This window comes from Etheostoma spectabile, unplaced genomic scaffold, assembly GCF_008692095.1.
Source record: "Etheostoma spectabile isolate EspeVRDwgs_2016 unplaced genomic scaffold, UIUC_Espe_1.0 scaffold48, whole genome shotgun sequence".
Classification (NCBI taxonomy): Eukaryota; Metazoa; Chordata; class Actinopteri; order Perciformes; family Percidae; genus Etheostoma; species Etheostoma spectabile.
The window spans coordinates 538,757-550,963 of NW_022605618.1; the positions used below are offsets into that span (position 1 = coordinate 538,757).

At 40.6% G+C, this 12,207-nt stretch overlaps 1 protein-coding gene and 1 long non-coding RNA gene across 2 annotated transcripts in view; one reads left to right on the forward strand and one right to left on the reverse strand.

The window, feature by feature from the left end:
- The window catches only part of chsy1 (chondroitin sulfate synthase 1), a 66,930-nt gene that overhangs the window by 37,156 nt on the left and 17,567 nt on the right, over positions 1-12,207 (reverse strand). The window lies entirely within an intron of this gene.
- LOC116686785 (uncharacterized) overlaps positions 11,847-12,207 on the forward strand; it is an 11,170-nt gene continuing 10,809 nt past the window's right edge. Inside the window, exon 1 of the long non-coding RNA XR_004331359.1 lies at positions 11,847-11,995. This is a non-coding gene — a long non-coding RNA (uncharacterized LOC116686785). The remainder of the gene's footprint in view (positions 11,996-12,207) is intronic.

The following is a 12,207-nucleotide window of genomic DNA, read 5'->3' on the forward strand; positions in this document are numbered from 1 at the left end:
CCCCCTCAAACTGCACATAAAGCAACAACCAATGGGACAGAAATCCACACACCGCTTCCCAGCTTTAGAGTAGCAGAGCGATGAGATCCTGTCCAATAAGTAAAGAGACCATCACTTAATACATTTCTTTTGAGGGCCTCCTCTGGCATGTTCTGATACTGAATAAATAGATCAAAAGCATAGGCCTATAGTGTGCACACATTATTAACTTATCTGTATTATTCTTTTCAATACCATCATCTCGCCCTCGCTCAGGTCCAAGGCCAGTCTAAAAATGGTAGTAGTGGTGGGTGTCATCAACACAACTGTGATCACCAATATGTACGAACACACCCTTACACACCACACCTTTATTCTATCAAGCAGAAAGCACTAGAACAGACATTTGTTTGGATTTTTTTTTTATTTAAAGCAGTGCTGTCAAATAATTAAAATATTTAATAGCGATTAATCGCATTCATTTCATAGTCTCGCGATTAATCACACTTTTCTCTATTCAAAATTTCCCTTTGTTTCTTTTTGTACCATTATGTTTTCTCATTTTAATGCTTTTGGCCGGCTCGCAAGCCCAAGCAAGTGTGTGCGTCGTGCCTGTTGTTTTGTTTCCGGTCTAGCTAGATCCGGTGTGGTGTTGTAGTTTTTCTAATGTTACTAGTTTTGCAACAGCATGTGTAGAAAACTACAAAGTTTGCTAGGCCAAAAAGAACGTTAATCTCGCGATAAAACAGGTACGCCGTTAAAATGGATTTGCTTTAATGCCGTTAGTAACACGTTTAACTGACAGCACTAATTTAAAGGGTAATGTTGTTTTCAACCTGGGCCCCATTTCCCCATGCATTTATGTCTAATAGACTTATGTGACCAAAATTTTTTTGGGTTTTTGGTCACATCAGTCTATTATTTGCTATTGACAGGCTTGGATTGTGACGTGACCTTTTGTCCGAAGACAGCGGTGTGGAGAGTAAAAAGCTAGGTGAGAAAAAGGCGTTCAGGTAGTCTGTGGTTACAGAGTATGCTCCAGAAATTATAGGCTCCTGTTTTCTAAAATATTTTCAACGTAATGGCTCAATAATTAAATGATTTCAACAATGTGGATAAGGTTGTTATAGTTTGATGACCACATGTAGACTATTCATTTGAGCCAGAGTAGGCTACAACGTTACGGATGAAGAGGATGAAGAGAACGAGAGAGCGAGAGGCAGCGGGAAGAGGAGGGTAAAGGAGCGGCTGAAAGGCTGCGAGGCTCAGGATATTGGTAGTGCTCCCACGGGTGCTGTGCCTCTATATAACCAAAGAATACGTTGGTGAGACCTGTTGCTGCCAGATATCTGTGGTCTCAGACAGTTGTCTGGATGTGTCCAGTGATATGCCAACATAACGCTGTGTTACCACGTAAGGATTTCCCCCTCTAACCAACAGGGCTGTGAGATGTGACCAAATACGAACCATTGTCTTTATTGACAATCTTTTAGATAACACGAAACCATGGATGTACTATTGACCGCACAAAACACTGAGCAGCTTGCACAGACTATATAGACTACAGCCTTATTAGCCATATTGCTGCTTGCATTTACAAATTAGGGGTGAAGTGAAAATGACAGTGACATGAAAACAGTGGTTTCAGAATGTGCAATCCACAGACTCTAAAATATATGCCTTCTAACATCTATGTAAACCCCTCTGTACACAACAACATATGGTATGCATAGCATAGTATCAGCGCTAGCTCCTCTGTTATCCATCTATGAGGAGGAAACACATGGTGAGGACCTGTATGGTCATTCTAAGACTCTTAGAAACTAATCTCCTCTAATTGGATGCTGGAGGCTTAACAACACTACTGTGATTGACTGTGATGGGTGTCATGATGGATTGAGCATGGTGAATAGACCAGACTCTGTAACCCCAAACCTGACCTCCATACAATTCAAAAAGAGGAGACCTGATCTAAAAGGAACTCCCGGACAGCCCAACTAGGCCAGAAATAGACCCGAAAATAATTAGACCTGAGCAGTGGCGTGATAAAATAAGTCACATTTCCTTAACTTCACACTTCATCTGCTTTAAAAACATTTTTCAAGGGCATCTCAGTGGTGGTCATGAGGGAGTTGCTGGTCTTTCACTTTCCCAACAGATTTATCCTGTCAGGCTGGGGATTGATCTGACAAGCTCGCTTTTTTCATCTTTAGGGCGGTTGCAAGAATGTTCTTCAACTTGGTCACTCTACTAACTGACTGTAGTCGACAGTTGCACTCTATTGTGTTGACAACTGCTGTAGTTTGTCAATGACCATCATGTTAGCCTGTTAAGTAAGAAGTACTTTAAACAAACTTTTTGTTGGTCAATTCTTAATGTACACATGAACCTGGTGCATTATAAAGGGTTGCTTTTTGCTTTAACAATTTGCAACATAAGTTATCTGAGAATTATTTTAATGTCCAAGCAAAAATGGCATTGTAACTTAAATTTACGTAACCTAATTGATAATGAATTGAAAATGTAATCATAATGGAACCTTGTCAATCAAAATCAAATTGACACTTGATATGACAACCCATGTCAGATTGTGGCATCGACATATCACCACTTCATACTACGTGGCGATGGATCAACATAGACAGACAAATACATCCTGGCATGGATGGATAAAGATTATGGCTTACTGGTTAGTGCACTGCCCCAATGTAGGCCAACGTCAGCAGCAGAGCTTAATTCTGCTTCATCTGCTGGGACGAGTAGCCTCTGCTGGGACGAGAAAGCTGCTCTGAATACATGACGGAAGAGTGTAAAGCGTCTTGCTGGATATCAATGTATTTATCAACGTAGTTGGAACAAGTGATTATTGAAAATGTAGGGAGAAACTGTCTTTTGCACTGCAAGAGTAAAAGGTTTTTATGGACTGACAGAGCTTTAAACTAATTAAACGTTTAAGCTTTTTGCAAGTGATACAGTTGAAGTTATGGGATTAAACATTTATTAAAAGGTGAACATTTTTAAAAAATTTAAATTTTTAAAGAAATCTTTTTAATAGCAATGTCTCCACTGTTCAAACAGCGGCTCCGTTGTAAAGTGTCTGTGCTTGGTGTAACATCTTATCTCATCTCAGGGCTGTGACGGTACAGATTTTCTTACTGTGGTAAAGAAGCAACATATCACTGCGATGTGTTGATCAACCCCCCTGTCCCTAGTGTAGCGTGAGTTAGAGCAAGAAAAGCAGGTGCGTTAAGTGAGTGACATCGGTGCCTGTGTGGTCGCACAAGAAGAGTGAGCGGTAAGAGTAGCATATGAGTGCAGCTGTGAGGAAAAGTGAGAGGTAAAAGAGATAGCAAAGACAATGTAAAGTGAACAATAAAACAACAAGCTTGAGCTTCTCAAGACACAAGTCAATACTGTAAATGACACCCAGGCTGACATCCAATTCTTAGTAATAAATCAAAAACAACATCACTGACAGTGAGCTGTGAGCAGGGATGGACAGGCAGAGGGCTGAACGGGGGAATGGAAAACTGGAAATATAATTTATGGACAAAAACCTCAGCTCTTTACACAGAGGCCATCACAACTACCTGAAACGGCTGGGCTGGAACAACTAACATATCTTACATTCCAAGCATGATGCATGCCCTTGGAAACAAACCAACAATGTACTTAGAAGATACAACTACACTAAACATAGCCTAGTCCACATTGACATTCCATCACAGGCGAGTACAGAGGCTGCCATGTCGGATCTTTGCAAAAACATGAATTGCTGACACTGCTCTCCTTGTTGCTTTAGATTTCAAATCAGGCTAACCTTAAGTCTGCATTCACACAGCCTAGACGGTCAGGCAAAAACGCAGGTATTTGCATTCATTTGAATGCTGTTAGTGCATTTAGGTTGATGAGGGATTTGCCGCACGGAGGACACGCAAAAAAACGGAGATCAGACTTAGTCAGTGTGTTTTGAGGCAGTGTGAGAGTCCCGTACAGGAAACATCACTGCTTCAATCGCTGCAACAAGAAAGTTTTAAAACACCAATTATAAGCACTGAACTGCTCAGGAGTTGGCATAAAGCTCAAGGTTTCCTGCAGCGACAAAGCACTCGCTATTTCGCAGAAGCTGACTCTGCAGTCAGCAAATGGCAGAGAGAGGCTGGCTCTCCCACTGGGCTACAGGCCAGTGTTAACAAGCCCATTAACCAGAATGGCTAGAGCAACCTTCTGGGCTAAACTTGAAGATGTTGGGATGAGCAAACTACATACCACACCAGGCCTTAATGACCCTGCAGGGTGTTTACTGGGTCAGTATAACAGGGATCAGACTAATGTGGGGTTTGAAAAGTCTTAACCATTAATAATATGCAGTGTTGGCACTTAGTGTCTCAAATTGCTTTGTTTTTATGTCCTAATATCCTCCATAATTCTCTTAACATTCAGTGATAACCCTGTGGTTTAATTCTTACCAGGGCTTTGTCACAGTTGGAGAAGGGAGAAAGAAAAAGAAAATGTTAGGAGGGAGAGGAGGAGGAGTTGAGGACCATTGGCCTAAGGTGGAAGAGCTTTAGAGTGCCAGTAAATGCCAGCAGCTATGGCCAAGCAGACAGGAAATAGGAGAAGGTTTCTGGGTACAAGAGAGACAAGAAAGGAAGAAAGAAGAAAGACAAACTGGAAGTGAACAGGTCTGAGGGATAAAAGGAAAGAGCTATTTCGATTCTGGTGGAATTCAATATGAATATATCATAGAGTGGCACAGAACACATAACACAAAACGTGTCTCCTCTAGACAGAGCTGTCTAGAGGACTGTGTTAATGGAAAGACAGGCTGTCTCTTGACAGTACACAGCTACAAACATGACAAAAGCACCATTTATTTCGATATATGATTATACACATTTACAGATGAATGTCCAAATGTACTGTGTGTCAAAGAGTCTCACAGCCCTAACCAGCAACGCAATACAAGAAGAAAAAGAAGCAATTTTTGGATTGCCCATGTTGGAAAGCTGTAACAACTAACCAGCAACAAACACAGAAACACATAGAAAATTCAGTAAAATGGTCCTGAGGGTGTGGGACCAAATGGACTATATTTTGTCTTCAGTGTTTCTTCTTGATTGCATTTGCACTTTCCTTTATTCATAGTGGACTATCTAATCTACACCCATACAGTGTCTTAAAGTGTAAATCAGGTCAAACTGTCCAGTTAACCAGTTATATATAAAAAGGTGGCTTTGTGAATGGAGAAGAGAAAAGAGAAAAAAAAAATGTCAGCATTCAGCTTGAACAGCTCTGGCAGAGTTGGTAAGCATAACATTGGAGAGGAAAAAAGGAGGTGGTGTAGAAGAGAAAAGCAGGAGCATGAGTTGGCAGTGGGCTGGACAAAAAGGAGGAGCCAGACTTGCACTGCAGCTCTTTCTCTCTGGCTGCAGTGACAGAGCCAGGCTGGCCCAGTGGAGTTAACCTCAGCCTGGGATTAGGGAACTGGCCTAGAGCAAGGCTTTTGAAGAACCAGACACAAAGGACCTCATGCAAGCACATTTTCTAATTAAGATTGCTAGCATGAGTGTTTCAAGTCAGGTTCACCAAATTCTCTTAACTGGACGAACTCGTAAATCGCTTGTTGCAGCCATATAAATACCACATTGCTCAATTAAATGTACGTTCAGGAGATTTGATCATTGGTATAATCAAAACCTCTTAAATTGACAAAAAAGCCTGTCCCGTTTCATGCGTGGGAATTTCACAAGCAAGTCTAGTCAGATATCAGCAGGCAAATTTATGACCAATTTGCAGTAAGTTTGCTAAAACAAAATATGTACAGTAACTCATACTGTACATATTTTGTTTTAGCTCATTATTATTATGTACTATATTTAAAGAGGTCACAGTCTCTGTCATGACTCATGAGTCCTGTTAGACAACTATAGCTTTGGCACTGGGACTGGGAATACACACAATACACTTTTTCATTAACATACAGTCATTCAACACCGCAAATCTGACACTCACTACAAGATACAAGCACAATAAAACTGACAGTCATGATGATCTGATAACCTACTTTAAACCAGGCCAGGCTCCACTCAATACCGCTACTTCCTGTGCACCACTTTACACAATAAAAAAAGTTCCACGCTAACCTAATTTAATAAAACATAGGTAGCAGGGGTGTAAAAAACAAACAAAAAAACAATTAATGTATGTATCTTCATTTTTTGCAAAAAATAAATAAAAAAGAATGAAAGGGGGAGAGTGTGACAACATGACACAGGAAAAGGCAGCAGGTTGGATTTAAACCTAAGGACTCAGCCTACATGGGCCGCACATTCTACCAGGTGAGCTAGAGGTCACCCAATTTATTTAATTATTACTATTATTATTATTATTATTATTATTATTATTATTATTATTATTATTATTATTACGGTGCCTTGCTCAAGAGCACCTGGCAGTGCCCAGGAGGTGAAGTGGCATCTCTCCAGCCACCAATCCACACTCCGTACTGTTTGGTCCATATGGGGACTTGAACCAGTGACCCTCAGTTCCCAACCCAACTCCCTACGGACTGAGCTACTGCCACCCCTTAATCTGAGTTTCTTCCCGTGAAGAGTCACTGTCGCTGTGTCCAGAGCTTAGTGTCACTCAAAACGTTTTGAGGTCAGTTTTAGGTTCATAATGAAATTACTCATGTGTAGTTAGAACAAGATCAGAATTTATCAAATCCTTGAACTTCTACAGGAATGTTTTAGGATCTCAGGAACTTCTCCAAGATTTGACCTAAAGAACCTGGTCTACATTGTAGTTTATTTACAATATGGACTCCATACTTCAGCATACTTGGCACAGTGAATGTCAGACCAGAGGCTAGCCTGATGAGGAATTGTGATTAACCTAATGAAGCTTTACGTCCACAAAACAGGACAACAAAAGAGTGCTGCTTTCTGGTCATAGAGTGTGTTAACTTGCTTGGTTGGCTTCCTCATGCTTTGTGTTGTGATCCTCTTACACAAGTACATCAGGACATCAGAACACACGTCAAAAATAGAAGCTGCAGGCCAACAACCAAAATGTTAAACAAACCTTTGCTAATTAGACAAGTTCCAACTACAGCTGCAGGCATTGCATCACGCCTGGACAGTTAGGTTGCACTACTGATTTCAAACAGCTCACTCCATGCAAAGCACCACAGAACGAGCCAAAAAACATGACTCGGGAAACCAAGTACATGAAAGACTGGAGGCATTTATGCAATTATACACACATCACACATGTATGCAAATAGTGCTAAAATAAATAAAAGCCAATATATAAATTAATAAAAATAATTACAAGGTAGTAAGAATCTGAAAATGATCATGAGCTGTGTTTATAAATGGGCAGTGGTGTTGCTAGGCAAGCTTCCTGCATCTCTGACGCATACAAATCCTTAAAAAGGATGCAACAAACTCACTATCAATGCGCGCAGGGGATGCACACCACGATTTCCCCTTATACACGGCGCCTATATTTTGTTTGTTTTTTCACAGCGCATTAGCCTAATGAAAAGAAAAAAAAACTATGCTGAGAGTAATTTGAATCGGAATCTAATACAATTGTGAGTGCCTAGAGATTGAAACTAGGGATGTCCCGATCCCGATCTCGAGATCGGATCGGCCCGATCTTTTCCTATTTTCCCGTGATCGGAGCTTGGCAACATTACCTGACTAGTCGCGCCGATCTTTACGTCCCCGCTAGTTACGGTTGACGGTAGTTGCGCAATACAAACCTCCGCGGCGGAGCAAAGCAAGCATGGCAGAAGAGTGGAAGTATTTTACTCTCGCGAGTGAAGACTGTCCTAAAGCTGTCCTAAAGCACAGAAAGGTTGGTGGAATGTATTGCTCTTGACAACCAGCCCATCTCAGTAGGCCTAGTTGAGAATGTCGGACTAACTCGTCTTCTGGAAGTTTTAGACCCGCGCTACGCTCTGCCATCGAGACACTACATTGCAGACACAGCCATACCACAGCTGTACAGCAAAGTAAAAGAAACGATACAAAGTAAGTTGAACCGCAACGTTGTTGTTAGTTTCACTACGGATATTTGGAGCGCAGAGGTTTGCCCGATGTCCCTACTGAGCCTCACGGCGCACGGGTTGATCCCGAAATTCTGATTTAAAGCGTGCCATGCTGCATGCTCATCAGTTCGCGGGGCTCATACAGCAGAAAATGTCTATTTGTCAATCTGTTTACACCATATTTAAGATGAGCAAGTGCATTTTATATTTGCTCAGTGGTCGTGCACTTATTTTTATTGACTTTATGGCAGCCTATGTTAGCACTTACAAGCTAAAAGTGGATCTTGGATAGCATTTTCTTTTTGATAATACTGTACAAGTCAGTGTTTTCTTTTTACTTTTGTCTAAAATATTAAATTGAAGTGACCTTTAATTCTGGGTAAGGTTTTTCTTTCATGGGATTTACAATAATAATAATGCTTTAGATAAAATATTAGTCTAATAAAAAGTGGGTTACTGATTCAAAATATATTTGAGTTTGATCAATTTCAATATTAAAGGCAAAATATCGGATTGGGACTCAAAATCGGATCGGATTTGAGGTTAAAAGATCGGATAAGGACCGGAGGCCTAAAATGCTGATCGGGACATCCCTAATTGAAACCCCATAAAATATCTCTTCTCTGTTTGTCGCTCAGGTTACAGTGCTTTTGTCTCTGTTCTACTAATAAAGGATGCTTCAGGAAGCTGTGATGATGAGAGCTTAGGCATTGGACTGCCCTATCGGGTGCTTTACTGCCCTGAGTGACGTTGACTGGAATATGTTCCAATCCAACACTGACAACATACATTGGAAGTAATAAAAACGCTCCCAGGCATTCAGGTTAGACCTTGAATCTTCAATCCTATAATTATCAAGACTATATACTGTATATATCTAAAGCATCCATCCATCCAGCTTTATCTGTAAGTCACAGGTCTAAAGCCTGCTGTGATCCTGTGGCCTGCTTACTTCATTTGGCAAATTTGAGTAGAAGCCTGCTTTCCCTGGAAGACCACATCATCCCCACCCTGCATGCCAACTCACAAACAAGCTCTAACATAGCTAAGGGGAATCACAAGGCTGCACTGCTGACAGTTATGAGTCTACCTCCTTGCCCTAATTTCTTCTGAGAGCCATGCAACAGGCCTGTCCCAAACAATAATTTTTCTAGCAATAATTTTTTCGATTTGTCAACTAATCTAACGATTAATTTTTCAATTAATCTAACAACGAATTTTTCAATTGGCAATTTTTTTCCCCATTGCTCAATTATTAACAATTTTCAAAAAACAAATTTCAATAAGGTTAAAATCTCTATTTATTAAACTTGTTTGACACAGCAGTGTTCAAATAAAATACATTTGTAGTGCAACCTGAAGACAGATGTAGGCTATCAGTCCAACAACAAAATAAAGTCACTTTCAGGAGGAATACAGAAATTACACAGAGCAAGTGCAAAAACAGCAAAAAAAACAGTAAAAAAAGCAATTTGTCTATCTCCTTTCTAAGGGAATTATGAGCCCTAGCCCGACTTTTTAATACGTGGGCCGTTATAACTGACATTATAAAGGACTTGTGACATATCTGAAACAATTTGGCCTGGTTGCGCAATTATGGAAGACAGTGCTACAGATGGAGGAGATGCAGCACAGTTTACCTCACACTCAAGTCAGTGCAGGACATACTATATACAGGTGAGCAACGGGTGAAGCTGGTGAGGAAAGGCATAGGTGAGCAGAACTTACAGTGTTTTTCTGCTGTTAGCCTGACTCTGGGATCATTTTACAAAGTCTACGGACTACCATGTTCTTGGCATTAAGAAGACAGTGTGCAAGCCTTTTTCTCAAAGTGTTGTTGAACTTGCGAGAAATCCATGCTTTCCATAGACAGTATAAGAAATGGACACTGGAACGCCGTTGTTTTCAATAGAGACCAGTGAAGTCTAATAAAACCACTTTTCTGGTGATAGCTGAGCGTTACTGAGCAGCCTCCAACTGAGCTTGAAGACGTAGTTGTGACGTGAGCAACCTGTCTGAAAGTTGTAAGTCTTCTGGTAGCTGTGCCAAGAGAAATAATTCCCAATTAGCAGAGATGGAGAGCGTAGGTTTTTGTTAGGAGATAACATAGGCACAACCTAATTACTGCTAACTAAAATGCCAGTTAACGTTAGTAATTGAACCTAAACAACTAATGTGAGTCCAAACTTCCTGCAAGCTCACCCTGTACTATATGGTAATTCCTCTACTGTGACAGTAAGTCGCGTGGTTTTGACGCATTCATTAGCCTTTTTTTTACAAAAACCTCTGCAACGGAGCCATAATGTGAGATATAAGGTAATGGAGCCTTTTATACATTGTCGTGTTTCTTTAGAAATAAACAACGGACAAATAGAGACCTTAAACGCTTCAGATGTAAATGTATTCACTGTTAAAGTGGCGGCAAAATGAATGGCAGTCAATGGGATGCTAACCTACGGGCAATGGCTTGTTAGCATCAAAATGGCTCCATAGGAGGCACGCTTTGTGGACGCTCGCTGACCCCCTTGATACTATGTTGTTGCTGGAGGCAGCCATCTTATTTTTATATTTCTACGTATGATGTGCATAGACAGTTAGAGACGTGGTAACGCAAATTATTTGCGTTGACTTATTTACATAATCGATGACGTCTATGAAGTTGAGTATGTCAACGAATCGTCCCAGCCCTAGCCTGCAGGGCTGCCAAACTTGCAGCCGACCCTCTCACTTTGCACTGCTGCATGTGCTTTCCTCCTGCCAACAAACAGCACCATTGTACTCTCATCGTACGGCCTTGTTTCTTCAGAATCAACTGCGTTCCCATTTATTCCTACCTACCCGTATATCAATTCAATTTTTACATATGAATTGGCCTCTCTTTCACTGCATATGGCTTTTTATCTAATCTATTAAATGTGTTGTCTGCGCTGCTTCTTAACACTAGCACAGTCATCCATTTTCTCTAGATCTTTGTCTTTAACCGCAAGTCTGAGGCCCGTGCGTGCATCCTTTTGTAAAAACTACATACAAATTGCCACTGATCACACATCCACACCAAACATACATTTTCAGTAGTACAATACAAACACCACAGGAAGCTGGCATACTTTCACATTTCTTCATATTTTCTCACTCTGTTAATTAAGGATTAATTTTGACATAACCAAAGTTGGTGATTGCAGAAACAGCAGAAAAACCGTCAAAAACACTTTGAGTTTGAATGAAGTGCTTTTTTTTTGGATTAGTTAATTTATTAATCTAGTCTTCCTTAGGTAAAGGAAAGAAGAAGAAGAAGAAGAAGAAGAAGGTGAATGGTTGTATTTTTCTGTTTAACAAGGGAAATATGTGTAAGAATATTTCCAGTCTTGACAGTTTATTTTGTTTATTTATTAGACTAAAAATGCTAAGAGAGCTTGTGGATTGAAGTGAATTCGCTGCTTGAACATATTTCCCAGCTGACAGAGGAAGGGGTGTATGTTAGTTGCCGCCTCCACTGGCGCACACACACCTGGGCTATTATATTGGCTATTGCCAACGATGGTTGCTAGGCTGATAGTGGCTGGCTGGAAAATGCTAACATATTGGCTAAATCGGCCCCTACCTTGCACAATCACTGTCTCTTTGCCGCTGGCAGACTAAATTACATCGATGGAAGGAGAGCTGACGGCAGCTCCTCCCGAGATAGATAAGCTAGGGCTGGCTTGTTAGCTAGCCAGTCTATCTGTCTCCGGGGCCAGCGCTGCCGCAGGCAGATTAATTAATCCTGGAGCTTTTTTGTTCACTCAGCAGTGGTTTTATCCGGTTGTTATCAGCCTGCATTAAAATACACCAGGTGCATTGCTGTTCATTTAAGTATTGGTATTTTAAATTGTAACCATGTTTTCTAATTATTCATGTGACAGTCATTGTTACTGTTATATTGCTGTATGAATACTGCTGTTCATATTTTTGTTAGACGTTTTTAAGATAGTATGGGAGTTGTTAATATAGATAATAGATAATTAGAAAAGGCTGATAAAGTTGCCAAATGTGTTTTAAACCTTTCCACGAGCACTGTCCCGCTGCTGGGACGTGTCTCCACTTTAGGAGACAACGTTTTTTAGCTCATGAATTGCAAGCATTAAATCGTCACAAACCCACTCATGCAGCACATCATTAGAAAGCTTAAA